This window comes from Aedes aegypti, chromosome 3 (assembly GCF_002204515.2).
Source record: "Aedes aegypti strain LVP_AGWG chromosome 3, AaegL5.0 Primary Assembly, whole genome shotgun sequence".
Taxonomy (NCBI): domain Eukaryota; kingdom Metazoa; phylum Arthropoda; class Insecta; order Diptera; family Culicidae; genus Aedes; species Aedes aegypti.
The window spans coordinates 166,730,978-166,755,842 of NC_035109.1; the positions used below are offsets into that span (position 1 = coordinate 166,730,978).

The 24,865-nt window shown below is 37.5% G+C and overlaps 1 protein-coding gene and 2 long non-coding RNA genes across 4 annotated transcripts in view; 1 reads left to right on the top strand and 2 right to left on the bottom strand.

Moving 5' to 3' along the window:
- LOC110679629 overlaps positions 1-24,865 on the bottom strand; it is a 427,025-nt gene that overhangs the window by 222,710 nt on the left and 179,450 nt on the right. The gene's annotated exons all lie outside the window — the stretch shown is intronic.
- Positions 1-24,865, top strand: part of LOC5563981 (glucose dehydrogenase [FAD, quinone]) — an 84,315-nt gene that overhangs the window by 30,958 nt on the left and 28,492 nt on the right. The gene's annotated exons all lie outside the window — the stretch shown is intronic.
- On the bottom strand, positions 7,069-13,952 carry LOC110679630. Its single transcript, XR_002502658.1, has 5 exons — positions 13,555-13,952; positions 13,375-13,487; positions 13,180-13,293; positions 12,998-13,092; positions 7,069-7,481 (listed from the first exon to the last, which is right to left on the bottom strand). It is a non-coding gene; the product is annotated as an uncharacterized LOC110679630 (long non-coding RNA).

The following is a 24,865-nucleotide window of genomic DNA, read 5'->3' on the forward strand; positions in this document are numbered from 1 at the left end:
TCTGCGTACAATTGTACCAATTGTAGGTGCAATCGTATGAGTATTGCACACCTCAGTACCATTGCGTTGTGTGTATATGATGTACATTTTTAGCATGCTTCAATTCACGATTCCAGCTACCTAGAAGATTCGTGTCGTAAGCGATGTTATTCAAAAGGTTCACAACTTTTAGTGTAGAACTAGCCCTCGTGCGTTAAAATACACTCAAATAAAGATTAAAAAAAAAAAAAAAAAGGTTCACAACAACAATGTTGGCTAGAACGCACAGTTTTCCATTCAGAGAAACCATGCTGAGGGTGGTTGGTTTGGATCTACGTTAGATCGAGAATCTTTTCGAACATTGTCTTCCCTGCGGATAAAATAACTTCATACTTGTCGTGACGGGCCCAGATAGCCGTGGCAGTAAACGCGCAGCTACTCAACAAGACCCCGCTGAGAGCCTACGACTAAGCTTAGAAGCCGGCTACGTCTATTTTGGGACGTAACGCCAGAAAGAAGAACTTGTCGTACTTGGTATACAAACGCAAAAATGTAATTTCTCAGTCAATAATTATTGTAGATCAGTAAGGACGTAACGCCGGTAACAGAAAAAAACACAGGAGTGAAAAATTATGGCTTTAGGACATTTCGTCGAATGACATTTGGTCGAATGACGTTTGGTCGAATGACATTTGGTCGAAAGTACATTTGGTCGAAGAGACATTTCGTCGAATAGACATTTGGTCGAAAGGCTTTGGAAAATTTATTTTGGTCGAATGATGTTAAGTTGAACGGAATAATTTTGTAAAATTTATTATTGTTTCCTAAGTTTTGCAAAGTTGATAAGATAACGTATACTTTTAAATAATCTGATTTATTAACTGTTGTTGAATAAAAAATGGGACATTTTATATAGTCTCATTTTTAAATTCAATACACCTTTTTATTTGAAATTTGAAGTTATACCAAAATCGAGGATTTCAATGACTATTGAAATGTACTTTTTAGTAATTTTATTTGTACATTGACTGAAATATTTAGCTCTAGTAAATTTATTATTCTTTTAAAATATCATCATTCTTTGAAAAACTGCTCAACAAGTTATATTATTACACAACGATGTAAACATAATGTTTTCTTCATTCATTATTCTTTTGAAATATCATCGTTCTTCGTAATTAAGTTCAACTCATCTGATGGAAGCATTCGGAGAGAGTGCTCGGGACCTTTCTTTGAATTCCGGGTCTTGCAGCTCACGGATGTGGATAAGAATTTTGAATGGGGAAATCAGAACTCTACTTATGACCAATTGGCTTATTGTGACTTCCAGCTTAATAACATTCCTCAAGCTGACAGTGTTGATGACCTCGGGTAAATAACAGAGTTTGCAGTAGAAGCTTTGGATTATTAAAAATGAAAACTGTGCTAATTATATGTTTCGGGTAAGAGAAGACGAGCTCGCTGAAATGAACAAAGTTGGCTTGTTTCTATTTAAGATCAGCTTATCTCGAATCTCAGAATATGCCTGAACGAAAAAGCAGCATAAAACATAAAAAACGCAAGATGTAGATTAACACCTTGGAAGAGCGTCCATCAAATTGAATATCAAAGTTTTGCTAATCGCATATAGATTGTTGGTAAAATGGCTGATACTTTTTCAATTGTTCAATCACTCTTATATTAGCGACAAAATGCTACATACTATTTAGACTCGCGTACTATTCTTTCCACGAAATGTCGGTTCGAACAAATATCGTTTGCCTTCTATTTCAACTAAACCTTTTCGACCAAATGTCCATTCGACGAAATGTCCGTTCGACCAAATGTACTTTCGACCAAACGTCATTCGACTAAATGTCATTCGACCAAATGTCGTTCGACCAAATGTCATAGATTCAAAAATTATGGTATCAATTCAATAATATGATACTTAACTGTAAATTCACGAAACGCGACGCGAGACAAGACATAACACAATTTATTGTGTTGTGTTTGGAATTTAACATTGTCAGGGTCTGCATAGGACTTAAAGACAAGGTTCCACCGGAGGAGCAATCTGGAATTTTCCGGATCCCTTGTAAGGATTGCCCAGCTGTCTACATAGGCCAAACCCGCCGAAAAGTTAAAGTTAGATTAACAGAACACAAAAATGCAGTATCGGCTAATAACATCAGTGAATCGAGTGTAGCAGCCCATGCGATAACTTCCAATCATGCAATAGATTGGGAAAGTGCGAAGCTTATAAAAAACGTAAGAAAAACTTCGCACTTGAACGCATGGGAGTCTATGTTCATCAGCAACGACGAAGAACCCCTGATGAATGAAGACGATCCTCCCATATCTTCGTGTCTGTTCAATTTGGTAGATACGACGACCCAGTAACATTTCTCTTCGGACGCGTACGAACAACGTACGAGAAGCAGTCAGTCGGACATTGTCCCGTAGATGGGCTACATCGTACCCGAAACCGGTCGACAGAAAGGTAATTTTTTAAACTTTCTTGACGTTTGTAAGAACTGTTAGTGTTATGTCTTATCTCGCGTCGCGTTTCGTGAATGTCGTGTTGTTCTTACGTTAGCACAAATCACACACATTTTTCGTTAACTGTAAATCTCAATAGTTTATGGTGGATAAATATTTTGTGTGAGGCAAAAGTCGAAAAACAAAGACTTATTGTAATTTTTTAACGTAAAGGCGTAGCTTAGACTATTATTAATATGCCTTGATGTGTAATAGATTTTTACCTAAATGTTTGGTAATTGTATTTGTCCCATTGTGGGACAAACATTCGAGTCAGCGTTATGGGCTATTCAATATTAATATTATCCTCCATTTTAGCGAACTGATTGCCCGAGAAACGTAAAAAACATGTATTTTATCTTTGTTATGCGGAATAACTGATATTTTTGAATAGAAGAGCTTATATGCTTATCCATAGAATAATATGACGAGAAAATAGAAAGCTGAACAAAAAACCTTTGAAGTTTTTCATAGTAAACTACATTTCACCTTAAAAAGACGTGTGCACATTCAAATTTCATTCAAGACATTTCAAATATTGGGCAGATTATTTTACAGCGGAACAAATTTGTGTAACAAGCATCCAAAATACCGATATTCACTTAATTTGAGGTCGCTTGAGGTCTATTGCTGTTTTCTAAAATGCCATAGCACGTATAGTTTTTGAAATATTAATGGTAAGTTTACGAGGTTATATGGCAATATGTTTGCTTAATTTACCACAGATCTCAAACTTTTCAACATTTTTTTGTTCAAAATTACTTATTTATCAACACAGTTCATACACGGGTAAAAATCGGATCCCAAAATCATAAAAAAAGACTCATGATTTCTGGAGCCTAGGGTATTTTCAGTTTATGAAAATACACCATGATTCGAATGCATGATATCATGATTCGGTGCACCCGTAACGCAGTCAGTGCGTTATACTTTTGGCAGAATCATAAAGCTAAATCATGATATTTGGATTTGGAATCATAATTTCCGGTGCGCATCTTTATGATTCTGGTCGGGTTTGCAAGCGCCATAAAGCTAAATCATATATTTAGGCTTTAGAATCATGATTCCAGGTGCGCATGGTTTATGATTCCGGTCGTTTTTTACAGGATCATGCAGCTAAATCATGCCATTGGGATCCCAAATCATGATTTCTGGTGCACATCGTTTATGATTATCATTATATTTTCGGACCATAAAGTGAAATCATGATACTGGGATTTGGAATCATGATTTTGGGTGCGCATCATTTATGATTCTGGTTGAATTTGTTGGCACCATAAAACCAAATCACGTTTTTGAAATTTGGTATCATGATTTTTGGTGTGCATTGCTAATGACTCTGAGGAGGATGTAACGACAACATTGCGTTGATACTTTCATTTATTGTAAAGAACTACTGTAGTGTGAAAGACAGAATAATATTTTAACTATTATTGTGCGTAAAGTTGACTTTTCATGTTTGGCGATTTGTAGATAATATTGTATTATTTTCTTGTTTATTGAAATGATGAAGGTTTGTTCTTTGGTAAATGCTACTACACATAGAGTACCTACATACACTCCCGGTCAAAAGTTTGGGGTCACCCCCTGAAAGACATCTATAAGTTTTATGGTGATATCTCTGCGAATTTTCATCCGATTTCAAATCCTTTAGGCTCATCTGAAAGATAAAGAATTAAACTTTGTACATAGTTTGCAGATAATAATTTTTACATATGGTCGGTGTTAAGTCAGAGTGAACTAGGCGATATTTTGGACAGGTGTAGACAAGCCAACAATTTTGACAACTCTGAACTTTTCGATGCTATTTTGTTAGAGATGTTTTATTACATAAAAGAACTATGGTATTTCAGAAAATAAAGCGTTTGATGTGATATCCCAAGTGCCTGAAGGACATTTTTCTAAAATCATTGAAAAATACATGGTCCGGTCTGACTGGACATCGACCATATAGTGTATGGATAAATTACCCAAAATTTTGATATTTTCAATTGCGCCTACCAAATTTTGAGATGAAGGTTGTAATAGAAGCCTAGTTCTATATCCTCTCAGCCACTTTTAAGAGATCATGGCGGAAAAATCTAGGAAAAAAAGGTATTCCAAAAAATATCAACTGATGTCATTGATAAAATTTTTGGGTCACCCCTTAGTATGTTGCAATCCTTAAGTTTTGAGTCTCTTTCATAAAAAATGTAACAATTTTTCGTTCATATCTCTATCATTTTTTTTTTTCAAGATTATATTTCTACACTGCTGGTGAAGGATAATGAATAGTACTCATTATAAGTCTTACGAAAATGAACTCAAACTTTTATGGACTGCTTCATACTAAGGGGTGACCCAACACTTTTGGTCGATGACCAAAATGACTTTTGTGTCAATTTTTCATATATTGAATGTAAAAAAATATTGCCTGCCAACTTTGTACAAAATTAGTTTCATTCCTTATCTTTCAAATGAGCTTAAAAGATTTGAAATCGGATGTAAATTCGCAGAGATATGACCATAAAACATTTACATGTTTTTCAAGGGGAGACCCCAAACTTTTGACTAGAAGTGTATGGTACTAAATTTAAGAAGTTACCTGTCATTTTTGTACCTTTAGAAGTTGCTTGTAGTATTCCTAACTGGTTATATCAGCTATTAGTAACTACATATGGATTAGCTAGACAGGGGTTCCCAAACTTTTTGTAATCACGGCGCCCTTTGACATTTTTTATCAGAAGCGCGGCGCACTATTATCATTTTATACAAAAATATGAATATTTTCGACAAAGTTTCTGCCAGACTTTTCATGCTAGAACAAAATCTACTTTTGCAAAAAGTACGTTCTTTGATAATTCAATAAAATTATTGATATGAAAAACAATTGCACATTTTTTTTACAAAAATAGGAATCTGCAAAAAATATTAAATTATATTTTGAACTATCACAGTTTCTGGTGTTTCTGGATCCTGTAGTGAACTTTAAATTCTTGCTAAATTTGCGCCGCTTCTATTGTAAAAGCATAAAAATAGAAAAAACGACAAATTTTGATCGAAGCAGGATTTAAAAAAAATCGTCAAAGGATTCCTTTCAATTCGAGGCTATAAAAATGTCTTTACATTTGCGAAAGATTTTAACATGGTTAACATTTTTGCATCAGAATAAGAAAAAAGAAAAGTTAAATTGTTTCTCCCAGTGTTGTGAAACCCCCTTCTCGATATAACTAAGCGACTTTAATTTTGATAAGGAGAATAAAAATTATGGCATTTTCCGGGTTAGTTTACTTTTTGACATATGATCGCAGAAATGAGCCAGCCTAGGGCTGCAATTCTCTTAAACAATTAATAACATAAGTCGTTCCGTTTCTATGAAAATGTGTAGTATAACACAGGTAAACAGAGGAAGAGCAAGCAAGCAAGATGAAAAAATCATAGTGGAGCTTTTAACAACACAATGTAACTCCATCCAGCCTGAAGATCTGTTTGTTACTGAGATCCCTACCAGCAAGGTTGTGACTATAGCGTAATAACAATTTGATAGCATTTATAGAGGATGTTGTTTCAGAACTTCATCAATATATAAACTCTGAGAAAGTTCTAACTAATCCTACAGAAAACTCTATTACAGTAGACGTTCGGTCGGTGCAAACGGTTTAACTGCAATGCTTTTTAACTGCAAGTCCGGTAACTGCAACAATTCTCCAGTTATCGCACCACCAAACGTCAAAATGGTGAGCCATGTTAGCCCCTGTTAGCCCAAATGAACAGTCGAATGAATTTCACGTTCATTTTACGTTAGTTGATGGGTTGTTGACGTTTGTCAGTCGTTGCAGTTATCGAATTTCGTTCGCTAAGTGAAACGTAAACATGTTGCAGTTACCGAACGTCTACTGTATATACCTTTACAATGTTTGTCAACATAAATTTGGAACATGGAATTTGAAAAACTTTGAACATAGATATTAATTTTTTTGATTTGGTGAGCGATATCTCAAAGCTATCTTAATGTTTTCACTCCCAAAAAGTTGCATTCAACTTCTGTGGCGAGCAGCTTAATTGTCTTCTTTGTTCGATTTTCGTATTCAACTTTCGTCTGATGCTTTCCATCAATGTAATACAATTATAACATAAGTTGAGAAGGTTTGCCAGGCCTTACTTTTAATCGGCTCACGGCGCCCCTGAAAAAGATTTAAGGCGCCCCAGGGCGCCGCGGCGCACAGTTTGGGAAGCACTGAGCTAGAGGTTTTGTCTGTCATTTTTTGCAGACTAAACTACTGTGTGACGGTCTGATTAAGGACATGGTTTGTGAAATCTAAAAATGGCTATCACAATGGCCGCCTCTCATTCTGCTCTAATTCCCATGATCATAAATCTGATCATCCAGCAGGTCTATGAAGCTGAAAATATAACTCGTTGCTCGCTCACTCGCAGTAAACATTGTGGTACATTTTCAGATTGAGGCAGATTTTCAGATTTGTGCTCGAGAAAACGCGAGGCAAAATGCATAGTTTTGAAAGTAAACGCACTGCACCTTCACCTTAAGCTATTTGTGAGTACAACATTTATTTAAAACATATTTTGGGGTTTTGAGTTTAATTCATTTATTCTATTCTTTTCACTTGAAAAAAGATTATTTTAAGAAAAAAAAACGATCTTCCAGTTTAATTATCTATACCTTTTAGCAAATCACGTGTGCTCTTCGGGAGCTCAATAATGGACGCCGGGATTTTGAACAGGTATGACTGAACAAAGAGCCACAGCGGTTTGCAGTCCGGAGTATATCGCAAATTTAGCACATAAGTGATATGCATACAAATGCATACAGCATGCACAATATTATCTGCGATATACTCCGCGCCGCCAAAAATAACCTTCGTTGCTTTTGTTGAGTTGCTCGTGCCCACTGCGACAATTTGAGGTTGTAGCGATGGTTCCCCAAATTTTTCGCGGAGATGGTTCAGTCGCCGCTCGATCCTCCCTTCTATATCACCTGCGTTCTGTATAAAAAAAGAAAAAGTAAATACGAAATTAAATAATAAAGCATAAAACTATACTCCAGTGCTTCCCAAACTGTGCGCCGCGGCGCCCTGGGGCGCCTTAAATCTTTTTCAGGGGCGCCGTGAGCCGATTAAAAGTAAGGCCTGGCAAACCTTCTCAACTTATGTTATAATTGTATTACATTGATGGAAAGCATCAGACGAAAGTTGAATACGAAAATCGAACAAAGAAGACAATTAAGCTGCTCGCCACAGAAGTTGAATGCAACTTTTTGGGAGTGAAAACATTAAGATAGCTTTGAGATATCGCTCACCAAATCAAAAAAATTAATATCTATGTTCAAAGTTTTTCAAATTCCATGTTCCAAATTTATGTTGACAAACATTGTAAAGGTATATACAGTAGACGTTCGGTAACTGCAACATGTTTACGTTTCACTTAGCGAACGAAATTCGATAACTGCAACGACTGACAAACGTCAACAACCCATCAACTAACGTAAAATGAACGTGAAATTCATTCGACTGTTCATTTGGGCTAACAGGGGCTAACATGGCTCACCATTTTGACGTTTGGTGGTGCGATAACTGGAGAATTGTTGCAGTTACCGGACTTGCAGTTAAAAAGCATTGCAGTTAAACCGTTTGCACCGACCGAACGTCTACTGTAATAGAGTTTTCTGTAGGATTAGTTAGAACTTTCTCAGAGTTTATATATTGATGAAGTTCTGAAACAACATCCTCTATAAATGCTATCAAATTGTTATTACGCTATAGTCACAACCTTGCTGGTAGGGATCTCAGTAACAAACAGATCTTCAGGCTGGATGGAGTTACATTGTGTTGTTAAAAGCTCCACTATGATTTTTTCATCTTGCTTGCTTGCTCTTCCTCTGTTTACCTGTGTTATACTACACATTTTCATAGAAACGGAACGACTTATGTTATTAATTGTTTAAGAGAATTGCAGCCCTAGGCTGGCTCATTTCTGCGATCATATGTCAAAAAGTAAACTAACCCGGAAAATGCCATAATTTTTATTCTCCTTATCAAAATTAAAGTCGCTTAGTTATATCGAGAAGGGGGTTTCACAACACTGGGAGAAACAATTTAACTTTTCTTTTTTCTTATTCTGATGCAAAAATGTTAACCATGTTAAAATCTTTCGCAAATGTAAAGACATTTTTATAGCCTCGAATTGAAAGGAATCCTTTGACGATTTTTTTTAAATCCTGCTTCGATCAAAATTTGTCGTTTTTTCTATTTTTATGCTTTTACAATAGAAGCGGCGCAAATTTAGCAAGAATTTAAAGTTCACTACAGGATCCAGAAACACCAGAAACTGTGATAGTTCAAAATATAATTTAATATTTTTTGCAGATTCCTATTTTTGTAAAAAAAATGTGCAATTGTTTTTCATATCAATAATTTTATTGAATTATCAAAGAACGTACTTTTTGCAAAAGTAGATTTTGTTCTAGCATGAAAAGTCTGGCAGAAACTTTGTCGAAAATATTCATATTTTTGTATAAAATGATAATAGTGCGCCGCGCTTCTGATAAAAAATGTCAAAGGGCGCCGTGATTACAAAAAGTTTGGGAACCCCTGCTATACTCAAAGACAACTTTGTTATGAAGTGCAGCTATAAATTATGTGGTACAATTGATATAATTGTGTTCTCATGAACACTAAGTTGAAGAGGCAGGCGAAGTTCCAGTGGGGACGTTTGAGAAAGAAAGAAGAAGAAGAAGAAGAATGTGTAACATCCAGAATATGCAGATGGTCGATAATCATGATTTTCTGTGCTGATATTAACTACATTTATTAGGGCTTCTGTCACTATGAATACAAGGTATAGTTTTATTTGAAGCAAGTAAAATTATATTCTTCTTCTTCTTACTGGCTCGACGTTCCTTACTGGAACTTGGCCTGCCTCTTCAACTTGTGTAGAGAGTACTTTTACAGTAGTAGAGCACTTTAACAGTTATCAATTGATCGGCTTTATATGCCTGCCTTTGCATGATTTGTACATTGTGTGGCAAGCACAATAATACTCTATGCCCAGGGAGTCGAGAAAATTTCCCGACCGGACCGGGAATCGAATCCGCCGTCTCCGGATTGGCGATCCAAAGCCTTAACCACTAGGCTAACTGGAGACCCAAGTAAAATTATATTACACTTAATCATTATCTTTATACAACAAACGGACTAATTCTCTTTGAGTGGTCCTCAGCTTGTCCAAAGGTAAATATAGAAACATTTAGAATCAATCAAGTGATTCATTTAGAAGAATACCTGCAAAGAAAAAGAAAAATAATATTTTTTTCACTTTTACACATTATTTTTCCCCTTTCCAGAGGGAGGAGGGGCTCCAAACTACCTTTAAAACCTTCCCCGTCCCCAAAAACCCCTGTATGCAAATTTTCACGCCGATCGGTCCAGTAGTTTCCGAGTCTATAGCGGTCAGACAGACAGACAGACAGACAGAGACAGAAATTCATTTTTATATACATAGATATTGTTCAAACAATACAACTGTTTTTCTCTGGAAGTACAACTTTCATTCCGTGTAAACTTCTACTCGCCAAAGAATAACAAGGATATTAGACTCAGAATACTTATTTTTATAATGAAGCAAAAGAAACCATACTTACTCAATGTTCCTCATTACATATTAGCTTTGAATGGAAATTCTGTTCTGTGAACTGATTGGCTTAGACCAGTGCTTCCCAAACTGTGCGCCGCGGCGCCCTGGGGCGCCTTAAATCTTTTTCAGGGGCGCCGTGAGCCGATTAAAAGTAAGGCCTGGCAAACCTTCTCAACTTATGTTATAATTGTATTACATTGATGGAAAGCATCAGACGAAAGTTGAATACGAAAATCGAACAAAGAAGACAATTAAGCTGCTCGCCACAGAAGTTGAATGCAACTTTTTGGGAGTGAAAACATTAAGATAGCTTTGAGATATCGCTCACCAAATCAAAAAAATTAATATCTATGTTCAAAGTTTTTCAAATTCCATGTTCCAAATTTATGTTGACAAACATTGTAAAGGTATATACAGTAGACGTTCGGTAACTGCAACATGTTTACGTTTCACTTAGCGAACGAAATTCGATAACTGCAACGACTGACAAACGTCAACAACCCATCAACTAACGTAAAATGAACGTGAAATTCATTCGACTGTTCATTTGGGCTAACAGGGGCTAACATGGCTCACCATTTTGACGTTTGGTGGTGCGATAACTGGAGAATTGTTGCAGTTACCGGACTTGCAGTTAAAAAGCATTGCAGTTAAACCGTTTGCACCGACCGAACGTCTACTGTAATAGAGTTTTCTGTAGGATTAGTTAGAACTTTCTCAGAGTTTATATATTGATGAAGTTCTGAAACAACATCCTCTATAAATGCTATCAAATTGTTATTACGCTATAGTCACAACCTTGCTGGTAGGGATCTCAGTAACAAACAGATCTTCAGGCTGGATGGAGTTACATTGTGTTGTTAAAAGCTCCACTATGATTTTTTCATCTTGCTTGCTTGCTCTTCCTCTGTTTACCTGTGTTATACTACACATTTTCATAGAAACGGAACGACTTATGTTATTAATTGTTTAAGAGAATTGCAGCCCTAGGCTGGCTCATTTCTGCGATCATATGTCAAAAAGTAAACTAACCCGGAAAATGCCATAATTTTTATTCTCCTTATCAAAATTAAAGTCGCTTAGTTATATCGAGAAGGGGGTTTCACAACACTGGGAGAAACAATTTAACTTTTCTTTTTTCTTATTCTGATGCAAAAATGTTAACCATGTTAAAATCTTTCGCAAATGTAAAGACATTTTTATAGCCTCGAATTGAAAGGAATCCTTTGACGATTTTTTTTAAATCCTGCTTCGATCAAAATTTGTCGTTTTTTCTATTTTTATGCTTTTACAATAGAAGCGGCGCAAATTTAGCAAGAATTTAAAGTTCACTACAGGATCCAGAAACACCAGAAACTGTGATAGTTCAAAATATAATTTAATATTTTTTGCAGATTCCTATTTTTGTAAAAAAAATGTGCAATTGTTTTTCATATCAATAATTTTATTGAATTATCAAAGAACGTACTTTTTGCAAAAGTAGATTTTGTTCTAGCATGAAAAGTCTGGCAGAAACTTTGTCGAAAATATTCATATTTTTGTATAAAATGATAATAGTGCGCCGCGCTTCTGATAAAAAATGTCAAAGGGCGCCGTGATTACAAAAAGTTTGGGAACCCCTGGCTTAGACAGAGAACTGCATTCAACTTTTTAACGATGTTTTTTCTACTTCGGCTCCATTATGCTTCCGAACTTCTGTGCCTTTCGATAAAATATTATGTTTGAGTTATTATAAACGATGTTTTTTTTTCAAATATCTTGAATGGAATGCAATGTACAGTTCACCTGTCAGCCGTATCAAGCATTCAAATTCTTCTTATTAGATTGTTTTTGTGTAATGTATTGCCTGTATCTGCAAAACAGTTCCATATTAAAAAAGTTGGCATTGAGAAAATCGTTATCAAAGTTTCAAACTACATAATTCATGCAAATGTTTGAAAAATCACTTATAATTAGCCAATATACAACATGGACCCGATTTTGTCAGCTCCATTTTGCGACAATCTTTATGCTGTCATCATTTTACAAATGAAAATTTTCCAAATCTTTTTGGTTCATCATCAAACTGCTTTCGAAAACTAAAAAATAGAGCGATAAAAAGTTGAAAAATATGTTTGCATTTTAAAGGAGAGCAAAACATGTTCTCCAAACAGGAGCTGACAAAATTGGGTCAATAATGTATGTACGATAATAAAGTTACAGTTACAATGAAGTTAGAATATTATAATAAATTATAGAAAAATAGAATGACCTCGAAAGCAGATCCTTATGATGATTCCTGGTCAGTTCAATTCCATCATGGGGCTGATATGCAGTTACTTTGGGTCTCCAGGTAGCGTAGTGGTTAAGGCTTTGGATCGCCATTTCGGAGACGACGGGTTCGATTCCCGATCCGGTCGAGGAAGAATTTTTCTCGACACCCTGGGCATAGATTATCATTGTGCTTGCCACACAATGTACAATAATTATTCGTGCAATGGCAGGCAAAGAAATCTCTTCAATTAATTACTATGAAGTGCTAAAGGAACACTGAGTTGAAGAGGCAGGCCAAATTTTAGTAGGAACGTCGAGACAGAAAGAAAGAGTCAAAAACTAACATGGGACAATTATGTGTGGAGCGGCAGATTGAATGTCTGCCTGATAAAAATATTTAAATTTGTATTATTTGTTGCTAGACAACAGAGATTGTGTTGAAAACTACAGTAGTGCTTACGACTATATGATTATGGACAGGATAGTAGGAGTGGGAATGAGGCACCCAAAACAGCAATGGAAATGGAAGCTAATTACGAATTAGAAGGCGGTGGAAAGTGGCCAGCATTTGATTTCCATTGCAGATGCAAAAATAGATTCATTTTGTAACACTTACCGGTAGTTGTGGGGGAAGTCGGAACGGGAACACCTACTGGGCGGAACCAGCCAAGGCTGAAAACGAAACGTCCGGAACGGCAACAAAATCGGGAGCTTATTACGGAAGAGAAGACGGTGAAAAATGGTCAATATTTGATTTCGATTAGAGGAGCAAAAATACATTAATTTTGTATCACATACCGGTAGTTGGTAGGGCGGAGCTGGTCACTCAATGCGGAGCCGGAACGGATGCACCTATTGGACGGCAACAGCCGCGGCGGGAATGGCGACAGTGGCACTGGGACAATAAAACGGCTAAAAAGAGAAGACGGTGGAAAATGGTCAAAATGGATTTCGATTACAGGCGCAAAAATGGATTAATTTTGTATCACTTACCGGTAGTTAGTAGAGCGGAGCCGGAAGAATTTTCCCTCAATGCGGAACCGGAACGGGTACACAGGAGCCGGAACGGGCAACAGCCACGGCAGGAAAGGAACAGAATGAAACGGCTAAACAGAGAAGACGGTGGAAAATTGTCAGCATTTGTATTGAATTGCATGCGTTTTTTTCACTTACCGGTAGTTCTGCAGAGCCGGAATAGCTCGATATCAACGGAGCAGGAACGGAATAGTAGAGCAGGAACGACAGTAGAGCAACAGCGGCGCAGGAAACCGGCAATAAAAGTGAACTTTTTTTTTTAAAAAGGGCAACTTTTCCGTGAATGCGCAGCCAACTATGCTTTGCACAAGCTTTGCTAAACACGTTTTGACAGGTGCACCGTGTGCGTAACGCTTTTCATGGTCATGATTTGGAGCTCATGAAAATGGTTGCTCTGAATTATGATATTGGTAGCTCAGCTTCAAAAATCATGAGTCTGAATCATGATTTCGTCCCAAGAGCAATTTATAATTTTCATGATTCGTAAATCATGATAATGGGATCAGATTTTTTCCCGTGTAATAGTTTCGTTCAAAAGTTATTTTATGATGCTTTATAAAATAATTGAATTTTATGAGCTTCAATTGAAAATTGAGCGTAATGTTGCAATAATAGATGGAACAAAGCAGAAACCTTATGTTCGCATTAAAAATCACGTTGGTCAATATAGGCCACCGGAACCAGTTTCAGCCACATATTTAGCTTTGGTTCCTAAATTGTTCAATCACATTGATTTCTCCTGAGAGTGGCCAAATAAGGAAAAACCCTGGCCAAATACGGTGGATCTTTCTGGACTAATAAATGAATGACGCACTAACGTGTGATTGTGTTCCACTTAACGTGACATGTTTCATGCTAATCTGCTGTGTAAAATGGTGTTTAATCCACTATGGCTACAATTGGCGCTATGGCCAAAACCGGTGCTTTAACATTTACACTATAGCTATTTTTCTTTAGCACTTCAACAACACTGAAAATTCATATCAAACTTTAACAACACAATGTAATTCAATTCCCCATACGAAATGAGGCTTATATTTATTACTTAGTTGCGTAGCCATTTCATTTCATGACAGCTGCGCATCGGACTGGCATAGAATCGATCAACGTAATAAGTCTGTCTATCGGTATTTTAGACCATTATTGCTCGAGTGCTGTCATTAGATCGTCCGGATTTCTGTATGTTCAAACACGAATTCGTCGTTCGAGTTCCTCCCATAAGTGCTCTATCAGATTCAAGTCCGGAGATTGTGACGGCCACTCCAAACAGTCACCTTTTTCCTTGCAAAATAGGATTTTACCAGTTTCGAGGTATGTTTCAGGTAGTTGTCCTGTTGGAATGTCCATCCTATTGTCATCGTTCTAGTTGCAAATGGAAGGAAAGTAGTCTCCAACAGGTCCTTGTACACCGGAGCAGTCAAAGTGCCTTGAATTCGACGTTTGGGACCGATACCGTTTCGACTGAAACAACCTTTTAAAATTTTTTTTTTAAATAGCAATGCAACATTCCACATTTCCATAATTTACCCCAAACAATGACACTCTCACCGCCATGTTTGATAGTTGGGACCTAGTATCTCGGATTGTATCGCTGTCCTTGTGGTCTTCGCACATATCTGATGCCATCTGATGAAAACAAATTGAATTTGATATCATCAGACCATAGCACTTTTTGCCAGTCGGGCTTTGACCAATGTTGGAACCGTTTGGCAAAAGTCAGTGCATTTTTTATGTCTAATACTATATAATAACTTGTAAACTTGAGCTTGAGCTTGATTGGCCGCCCGTGGTTGCTACTCCAGTATCGCCAGATCAGCTGCACATATAACATAATAACTTGTAAACTACCTAAAATCTACAAAATACAGTGCCCGTTAGATTTAGGCACGGTTCCATTTTAGCAACCAAACCGTACGATTTTAGCAACACGGAAATGCATATACAAAAAAAATGGATTTTGGGGCAGTCACGAATCCAGTTAGTCTCAAAGTTTCTGTAGGCCTTTTAGAGGCTTACCATGATCAAAATAGGTGAATTTAATTCGTGGTTATTATTACGGTGATACAAATTTTAATAAAAGCAATCGTTTCATTTTGACACGGTTCGATTCATGCAGCGTGGAATATTTCCAAAATCAAACGGACACTGTATCTACAAATTTATCAAAATATGGCTGATTGCGCGGAAAAAGTCACATAAATTTCACATTTTTCCTTAGTTTGCATTAAACGCACTAAACTGCAATTTTTGGGTATACGTATATTTTGACAAATTTCTAATCAGAATTCAGTGTGTATTTTGGCAACACGGAAATGCATGTACAAAAAATGGATATTGGGCCAGTCACGAATCTAGTCAATCTCAAAGTTCCTTTAGGCCTTTAGAGGCTTACCATGTTCAAAATAGGTAAATTTAACTCGTGCTCATTATCACAGTGATGTTTTTTATATAATAACAATCGTTTGATTTTGGACGGTTCGATTTATGCAACATGGAATGTTGTCAAAAGCAAACCTTCAAATTTATCAAAACATCTCAAAAAAGATCATATAAATTTCACATTTCATCTTAGTTTTGCACTAAACTGCAATTTTTGGGCAAATTTCTGATCAAATGGGATGGGATGATGGAAAAAATCTGAAGTTCATAGACACAAATTTGGACAAATAATAATTTTATGATTAATACAAGATATTTCTGTCACAAAAGAATCAATATTTCGTGTATTAATTAGCAAACTTTTGCCCTACCGTTGGGATTAACCTTGTACATGTTATATAGACATAAATATATAGAGAATCAAATTTTATTTTGCATGACAAGTTTTAGCCTTCAATCGATAACAAAATGCTTTTTACAAATATGTATCTTATATGGCAGATTTGCCATGCGTTCAGAAGATATATTTTTTTCGGATTGAGGCTTTTATCTCGGATTGGACATTTCGATCGGTCGGTTGTCATAGCTAAGCATTCCTTCAATTTCGACCTTTTTGACATTTCGATGACCCTGGAGCAGAAAACTATTACCGTAATCAATTATTTTACGCGAAACAACATTCTTTATACTGTAAATAAAATATTGCTTCTCTCTCCCAAGTTACGGTTAAGATGGGCGTGGCCGAGAATAGCTGTATTCATGGTTTTGGTACTCTTGTTTATGATTGGATAAAGGTTAACTCCCAAGCCTTGTTCCAGAAAGCAATCTAGATGAGATTATCAAAAGAATAACATGAATATTGTTAGTATCCAATCTACGAAGTAAACCGTAACTACGCTAACGCTATATGTATCTTATATGGCAGAGTTTCCCATATCTTGACAATAACCTCGCCTCATTGTGCCCCTTGCCAGATTAATTTTGGTGTCAAAGGAGTCAGATTAGTTATCTCTCTTACCTTAAAAAAACAAAATTATTTTGACGAAGCTCAATCCGCTGCATCCGAGGAATGATGCAACTGGTGACCTTCAGCAAAATAAACATTTACCGTAATAATTGCCTGTCTCTGGCCGTGTAAATCACAGACCGTGCGACTCGCTAAAATGAGAAACAAAAAACTCAATCGCTTGGAGGTTGAACACGAACCAATCACTTTATTTCACAAGGATTGCAGTCAAAGCTTTTAAGAGACTATGGGAAACCCGCTAGCATGCAATAATTATCCGTAACTGCGTTTTTTGTGTTCGCGAATGGAGATTCGCTCGACATCTGTGCAAAATTGATGATTCCAAACCGGACTGTAGTCGTTCGTAAAACAGTTGGTTGGTGTTCAGACAGACCGGACTCGACGATATTTTGACGTTCTAAAGATGTGTAGAGGACACCATCAATTTAGATTTTTTCTATGCTATTTTGATACATCCCTGGTATAGTACTAATGAGTTACAGAGGATGATACATATCCAGTAATAAAACAAATGTCGAAAAAAATTATGTTTAACTTCAGACAAAAATCGTTCCAATCTTCTATTGTCAAGATGCTTAAGTACTTTATATATTTAGGTTAAGTCAAGCCCGGCGGATGTTATTACAGCAAGTAAAGTAATGCATAACGGTTGCTGTAATAACACAGTTCAATATTTGATATTTCAAATGCCTGAAGCACATTTCTCTAAAACCATTAAAAAGGTCCAGTCTGTCTGAACACCAACCAGTTGCCTTATCAAGTTAACCATCCAACTTTGAGCCAGAACCAAACGCTAATACAGTGCTACTCATGGTGCAGTTATGTCACGCCGCGATGCATCATCGACAAGTAAAGGGTATGTAGCAATAACTGCTACAAAACAACAACATGATCGTCGCAACAACAACAAGGCCGCATACAACCGACGCGCGACGTGACAAAGTGCGACCGGGTCGGTCGGTTCACAAGCGATAATCGCTTTTCGATATGGTTGATTTCGTTCGCGCGTTCATCGTTTGTGAAGCGATCACCGCACGGCTCACAGACAAGGCCTACGCCTCAGCGGAGTGCCGGTGGCTATTGGCCTTGGCTTTTTTTGAAACTGCTTGCGTTATAGCGGTCAGAAATGCAATCTTGTTTGGAGGCTTGAGATCAACGCCTCGAAGATTCGACGACGGGCGACACAGATGATTAGTCGTTGCTTAAGTTGAAAAAAAAATAAACTGATGAACTGATGAGCCGAAAGAAATAGTGGTTCCTGGGGTAATATGCACCACTTAAGGAAAATGTGCCGAAATGAACACTAAGCATCATGTACTTATGTAGTGTTTTAATACACGAATCTAGTTGGTTTGGGTTCACCTTACATGGTGTTGAGCGAATCTTCATCATAATTACATTAAATTGCTTTAAAATTTGACTTTTTCCAAACACTATTTTTGCGTGATGATTGATGCGCTTTTTGGGGCATGACGCACCACAACATTGAGGCAAGACGCACCTAAACAAAGGGGAATGATGCACCACAACAATGAGGCAAGATGCACCTTCGTGTTTTAAACGAAATTTTATTTATCGAAAAACTAGGAGTTTTTGATGATTTTCGCCTAGAAGATGATACAATTGTGCATAAATACGTTGGTAAAGGCTTCAAATAACCTAAAATTAATGATTTTAGTTTATTTTGGAGTGGATCGTTCTGCCCCGATCAATGGAGTGCATGCTGCCCCAGCTGTGAGGTTAACAGAAAATGTTATGGAAAATAGAAAAAGTTGTATTATTTCGCCAAATAATCTCATCAACAATCAACCTAGTCTCTAATCATCTGTTTTATAGTTGAAAGTTGTAAAAATCTAATTTCATCACTTTCAAAACAACAAGTGTAATGATCGGGATAGTTACATCAGAATCGTACTTTTCGAATAAATTGTTCTATTTCCCTGTTAAGTTTTTCAAAATGAATCAAATTCTCAGGGTGTCAACAATTTGCAACGTTTCATCAATCTGCATATTTTTTTTTTTCACTCAAAACTAATTTATTTCAGAGAAATTGACAAGGTGCGTTTTGCCCCGGGCAGTGCATATTGCCCAGGGAACCCCTAGTGTCTTTAGCAAACCAGGGTTTTATTGCCGAATCAGCAGGGGTATGATTTTAATCAGCATTGAAGACCGCACAAACTGAATAAATTTAATAAATAAACCACTAGTACTGTCATTTTTAAATTAAATCAAAATACTTTTGACTATGTACAATGTTTTGATTCTTATTGTAACAATAACTGCTATTTAGTAAATTCACTGCATATCAAATTTCAGAATATTTGTGGATCGTCGTTCAAGTTTTGGCTTATTTGAATAACTACAGATTGAGATACACAACTTTATACATGTGAATTTTTTAATGTAAAACAAATTTCGATTACTTACTCTTATTTCCTTCATATTTCTGGCGTTACGTTCTAACTTAGATATAGCATGTTTTCTAGCTTAGTGCTCTTAGGAGTACTTCCACAAATATTAATTTAACAGCACCATCATCAAAAATGAACCACTCTAAAACTACGACTGAATCATGATGGACACTTGAATATAAAGATACTATCCTGAGCGATTGTACCCCGTTTGGCATAAAGTCGTTTGGCATAAGGTCGTTTGGCATAAAGCCGTTTGGCATAAAGTCGTTTGGCATAATGGCCGTTTGGCATAATGGCCGTTTGGCATAATGGCCATTTGGCATAATGGCCGTTTGGCATAATGATTAGAAATAATATCGGAATTTTTGAAGCTTTTACCGAGATCAACACCATTGAGCACATAGCAAAAATTTTTGGTGGGTTCTCAAGAAGCGTGGTGTTCGTTCAGAGATTTTCCAAAATTGTTGTGATATTAGAGAGCATTACTAAACAACTCGTGACGGATCTTTTCGGAATAATAATATTTTTTACATCCTAGAATATAGAGTATCTTTTCTAGCTTGTCGCGATATACATATTTGAAAATAGTAAATTGGCAAAGAAAGTTCGCAGTTATTAATAAATGGAACGCTCATAGAATATTTCGCTGCAGATCAAGCTCTGTCCCAGTTTGGACTTAACACTTGATGAACATTACTTGATAAAAGAAGGGAAAATTTATTTGCAAAATATTTGAAGATCTAATCCAAAGATCTATTACTGCAGAATCATCCAAAAATAGCCTATATGCGAGAACATATTATTTTTCGTTTCAAATATTTAAGGCTCTAACGCCAAAAGTATCTTCTCACAGCATAACTCAAATGAACAACACATTTTTAAAATAAAATATTTTTGGCAAAACTTTTTAACAATTCAATATAATTTTTTTTCGGAAGTGTACAACAAAAACACAATTTATTATCGAAAAAAGGGAATATTTGTTATTGCGATAATATTTTTCCCAGCATATTTCGAAAGGAGATCATGCGTTTGCAAAACAAAAAATTAAACAAAATATGTTGAATATTAGCAGGTTCTAAAGTAATTATCATTATAACAGCATGAATCGGTAAAACAGCAAAATATAAAAATTTTAACATTTAGCTTTACATAATAATCATATTTAAAACAGTATAAATAAAAAGAACAGCATATTTTTAAAAGAAGGCAAAATTTATTATTAAAACAACAGAAGATTGGACGCCAAAAATTATTGCAGCATAATAAAACGAAAAGACATCAACAATTGCGTTCAGAATCAAAGAAGTGATTGTGCTACCTTTCTCCGAATGCCAGTTTCTCGAATGACCGTTTTCCCCGAATGTCAATTCCTCAAATGACCGGATTCCTCGAAAAGTGGTGCAGTTTAAATAGGCGCTATAATAGTCTTCAGTGGCTGTATAGTGAACTAGAAAGAACGATAAGCAATCAAAAGAAGGAGGAATTCTGTCATTCTCGGCTACATGTTGGCAAAAAGGCTGAGGATGGTAGAACTCGAAAGAACCGCCAATTTCATAAAGAAGGGTGCATATTAGATGGCCAGTTCGTTCACCACCCTGAAATGTAGAAAGTTACAACAATTATGAGTGCTAAAAACTTTTCGGGGAAATGGGTTAATCGGGGAAACGGGATATTTGGGGAACTGACATTCGAGGAACTGGCGTTCGGGGATACGACATTCGAGGAACCAACATTCAGGGAAAAGTAGCACAACCCATCGAAGCACTACAGTAATCGATTTCTGTTTTCGCTGATAACTTGAGCAGATCTATGTTATCGATTGCCACCATTTTGTCATTTGGAAACAAATAAATATTTAAAAAATATAGCTCCAAAGAACAGCCTATGTATAATAGAAGGTATAATCTATTTTAATTTTAAATTAACAGTTTTTATACCTATAATTATGGTTACAACATATTTAGAAAGAAAACAGAACGTTTGAAAAAAGGGTAAATTTGTGCTAAATTTATTGAAATCTTCAGTGCAAACATTTATTCCAATAGCGAAACTCGAAAGAAAAATTAATATTTGAAAGGAGGGTAATTTCTGGATAAATAATAAATACTATTGGCAATATCTTTCTCAATATGTTTAAGTTCATTCAAGAGCATATGATTGTTGAATAAAGTGTCACTTTGTGTCAATTGACTCCAAAACAAGCTTGTTGTCATCAGAAAGATTCAATGGAAACGTAAAAACGAATATCATTTTAAGAAATTCTTGGTTTCAGACTCATTATGCCAAACGACTATTATGCCAAACGACCGTTATGCCAAACGACTTTATGTCAAATGACTATTATGCCAAACGAATTTATGCCAAACGGCTTTATGCCAAACGACTTTATGCCAAATGACCTACCACCATCCTGAGCAGTTTCAGACCATATATGACTATTTTAACCACATGATCATCTGAAACAGGGGGTACCTAAGGGGACGCTCAGGTCGTTTCACACATTGGTAGCGTTAAGCGGCCTAAAGTTCATGATTTTTCATCTTTATTGATTACTTATGCAAGTAAATAGAAATGGTGCTATAGACCATCAATAGGACATGGCCATATCCGGATGTTCCGATATCGGTTCCGGTAGGCCTCAAATGGGATTCTTATGAACTTTTCGGTATTAGAGTATTGCGACAACTCGAAATCCATAAATTTTCACACTGTATTGAAGAAATATTATGGCATAAGTCAAATGGACGACTAGGATGTAGTTGACTAGAAAATAAACTCAACGTATATTTGAAGTTTAGCTTTTTTTAATAAGAATCTTTCAAACATATCCAGAACCAATTTCAATTCATATTCATATTCGGTATTCGTTGATTTTTCAATTTCGTAGTCGTTGACGTAAATCATCACAAATGAACCATTCAATGTCATTTCATCTTCACAAAATTTCACAAACTTAGCATGCATCCGATAAAAACCCGATACTCTTTTATCTGCCAAGGTCAACACCCCAATCAAGTGTTTCGACATCCCCGATCGGTTCGCACCTGTGTTTGGCAACATTGTATCACCCCAACGATGACGCTACGCCACTCTTTTCATTCATTTCACATCCAAAATATAAAACTCAACCGCCTTCGGCTTTGCCCCTCGTCACGCACAGCAGATTGACACAGTGACCGACGGAGTTGTGGTTGGTTTCAGTTCAGCAGTTTCCTTTCTTTTTCAAGGCCGCGCATTTAAATCATCGGCCGGGCGCTTTTCGATCTCCGCTCATGCCGCACAACATGCCTGGCGCAACCAGTTTACGAACGATGCAATGAGAAACCGAACAAAAAAACTTCAACCAGCCAAACCAAACAAGCCGTGCAGTCTTCAACAGGCTCGTGGAAAGAAGGCGACGATCAAAATTTGACCTAATTTTTCCCTTTCGCGGTTCGATACCTTTCATTATTGTGGTTTGCGCCCATCCGATGGTGCTTCTGATTTCAAGAGTAGTGGTGAGCGGTGCAAAATGCTTCCCATAATGCTAGAACCAACTTGTAAGAACTCACGATAAATAGTATCAAATGCTCAGTTTCGTTTTTAAATTATAATTTAACTATCGCGTTCAGTATCATAAGGGCGTAACTACATAGATCGATTTCTCTTCAACGAATTTCGATAGTAAGTACTCATCGTCCCTCATCTTCCTGCAACGTGACATTTTTGCTCGTAACGCCTTTACGTGGTGCGTTACGAGGTAAGATCTACCGGGGCAGCAGGAACGAAAGGGCATACTGGTCGCGGTACAAACGGACAAGGCATGGAACTACGGGTAGGAGTGCTTCGAGCACATTGGGACCAACGCCAGTACGGCCCCAATTATGTATACTGGCAGCGCACGACTAAGGATAAGTAACGGTATATGTACTGGATAATATGCTTTGAGGCTGACAGCGGCGACATTCTACTCCCTTAGTAGGCCTGAAACGGGGAGTGGGCTAATGACTTGCGCCGATCCGACTCTGAAGGACTATATCAACTATAGCATGGCCTCCCTGCTTGCATAGATAACCATGGGATCACAAAGGCGACTATTCCAATGGAGATGGATAGCGGCTTTTAGGGACCCATAAGAGAGGATTCATCAAAACAAACAAGTAGCGAAATGTAAAGGAGAAGCTTCTGGACCCACCAATAACCGGCAAAGGTTCCCGCCAAGAAATGAGGCGAACAACATCAACTTAAGTGAGAACAGTGTGGAAAAAAGCCTTGACACTATGACGACGGCAGACACTGGCCGCTCCAACGCAACATGTGAGGTGATCGATGGCCCGGAACTAATCGAGGCCATGGATCGTAATAGGGAGTACCTCCCGAAAATGCAGGTAGCTGCTGAGCAACTCGATGTCATCATCGAGTTTGTTAAACAAAAGCAATATCAGCAAAGACTTGAAAACAAGTTTACTGAAATTGCGACAATCAGTCCTAGCTGCAAAGCAGGACTACGAGAAGGCCAAGGTACAACTTGGCAAGGTAGAAGGCAAAATAGACACTAAGTCGTGTCAGAAGTGGTTTCCTTCACAGGCAACGCGTTCATATCTGATGATATTATTCGATACGCGATGCGAAAGAGGAGACCTTCCGAGGATGAATACGCGGTGAAAAGACGTTTGGTTGCTACGGGAAAAGTGACCTACGCGGCCGTCATCCAGAGCGGAAAAGCGGCACAAGGCAAGCTGCGCGATCAAGAGGATATGGCATCGGTGGAGAGGCCAACACCAAGCCTAAGGCCAAGAAAGCCAAGAAAGGTGAACTAGGATTGGTGAAATGATCCTAGTCTTAAAGAAGGACACCAAGCAAAAAGGTGCAGTCTATAAGCAACTGGCACAAGAAGTACTTGGCGACGAGGTTGATGTAAGATCCCTTACTGCTGAAGCGACTATTCAGTGTAAAAATCTGGATGAGGTCACCGACGCAGCGGAGGTCTCGGTGCCCGCAAAGAGCAGTGTGACATCGACGTAGTCAGTAAGGCCATCCACCTTAGAAAAGGCCCGCAGGTCACCCAGGTGGCGGCGATCAGGCTACCGATCGCAGTGGCCAACAAAGCGAAGAACTTGGTCATACTCAAGGTCTATTTGCCGGCTGAGCATAAAACAGCCTCCTGAAGTTTGATTCAAGTGTTTCGGGAAGGGTCATAAGTCGTGGAATTGCAATGGTCCCGACAGAAGTAGGATGTTCAGAAAATGAGGCACCGAAGGCCATAGAGCAAGCGATTGTAAGCAAATCGCTAAGTGCCTTATATGTGTCGACAGAGCAGACAACGGATTGTCCGGGCACAAGCGGTGTATAAAAGCAACCAAAACGAAAGTAACACAGTTAAATTTAAACCACTGTGATGCAGCCCAGCAGCTGCTTTGGCAGTCAGTTTCGGAAACGAAGACCGACGTGGTGTTACTACCGCATACCAGCCAACAACGGGAACTGGGTGGCGGATAGGTCTCAACAGCTAGCAGCCATACGGACGACAGGACGATACCCTGTCCAAGAAGTAGTCTCTATCTCAAATGCCGGTTTTGCGATAGCAAAATCAACGGCATGTTCTATTGCAGCTGTTACGCGCCCCCAAGATGGTCGATTGAGGAAT